Consider the following 1,564-nt stretch of genomic DNA (forward strand, 5'->3'; position numbering starts at 1 on the left):
ATGACCAAACTTGATTATTTAGAGGAAGTAAAAGTCGTAACAAGGTTTCCGTAGGTGAACCTGCGGAAGGATCATTAACAAATTAAAAATACAAGAGAAAACCTAACTGAATGGATCATTGATAAAGCGATATAAAAGTTTATTGAGCTCGGACCAAAAATTATACAAAACGAGAAAGATATAATAAATAATACCATATACATGACACAAAACACATAAATCTCGGGTTCGAGCCAATAAGAAACAAATACCAAAACGCTGCGATGCGGTAAAATTACACCGACACGGTTACGTGCGGAGGTCGCTTTGATTACTCATCGCGTTTCTCCCGTCCGTTCGGAACCGCCGGCAAAAAAACTGTGCGACCAACGGCGCCAAAGAGCACGACGCCGGACCATTTCTCTCTGGCTGATGTGAATGGAAGTAAAAGACGCTTGCGTGAGGTCTCTCGACCTTTATCTCTCTAACTTATACTTATGGGTCGTCGTCTACTTGATCGGGTACAAACAAGTCGTAAGAAACAAACAAACAAACCACAAAAATACAAGTCGTAAAAAAACAAACTTCTGTTGGTTAACCTACAATATGAAGGATCGAAATGAAAGAAGGATCATATTATTACAAACCGAAAGTGAAGGATCATTAAAATTGAAATACAATATATATAAATATATAAATGTACCCGTCGTTGCGACACCCTAGTTAAATGGAAAGATATAAAAAAGAGAGAAAAGGAATACAGATGACCCGCCGTCTGATCTTTGCTAAATGATCTGGCATCACCGGAGTTTTTTTGGTCCGTGTTGCGTTCGCTCTATTCGAAATGAAACTCGCGGAGGCGAAGAATTGTTAAAAGTTTACGAAGCGTCTAGGAGTGGTTAAAACTGAGAGAGTTGAAACTACGATGTATTAGAACGAGCAACCGTCGAAACTTTGTTTTCGCGACGTTCTTTTCGTCGCTCTCGTCCCCACGCTCCTACGCTTTGGTTGTTTCTTTGCCATCCGTGTTGCGATAAAAAGATTTCTCCATTGTCCAAAAAGGACGGATCGAGATTCCTCTTTCGAGAGGGAGAGAGAGGTACTTGCGGGTAACCTGGAATCTACGAAACACGCACCGTGGTAAGATTCGTGCGTCCGCCTGATCGATGTGTGTTGTTTACGGACCGGCTGAGAAGCGACGATAGCGAGTCTTTGAAAAACTATGTGTCCATTAGTTAGACCGATCGTCGCCGGCCGTGTGTCTGTTCGAATCTCGCAACCCACGATTCAGCGACAGGACGCGCGCTCGCATTCCTTGTGTGCGTTCGTACTTTTCAAGGTTTTTAAATGTACTTTACGCCCGACCGTCGAGAGGAGCGTGCCACTGGGCGTTTCTCCGACGGTTTCCGTCCTTGGACGCGATCGTGTCGTCAACGATCGAACAAACAAACAAATACGTTGGCGACGCCCGAATTCGCTCTCCCGCACGCGCCGGGTGGGAGAGTGATGTGGGTATCGAATGTGATGCGTGTTAATAATGAAAATAACACTCTAAAGATCTAAAGAGTTTGAAATACAAAATTTT

The 1,564-nt window shown here is 43.5% G+C and overlaps 1 non-coding gene across 1 annotated transcript in view; it reads left to right on the plus strand.

Moving 5' to 3' along the window:
- The window catches only part of LOC143306360 (small subunit ribosomal RNA), a 1,923-nt gene extending 1,846 nt beyond the window's left edge, over positions 1 to 77 (plus strand). Inside the window, exon 1 of the ribosomal RNA XR_013063777.1 lies at positions 1 to 77. This exon is cut by the window's left edge and continues 1,846 nt beyond it. This is a non-coding gene — a ribosomal RNA (small subunit ribosomal RNA).
- The last annotated feature ends 1,487 nt before the right edge of the window (positions 78 to 1,564 follow it).

The sequence above is a fragment of the Osmia lignaria genome, unplaced genomic scaffold (genome assembly GCF_051020975.1).
Source record: "Osmia lignaria lignaria isolate PbOS001 unplaced genomic scaffold, iyOsmLign1 scaffold0006, whole genome shotgun sequence".
Classification (NCBI taxonomy): Eukaryota; Metazoa; Arthropoda; class Insecta; order Hymenoptera; family Megachilidae; genus Osmia; species Osmia lignaria.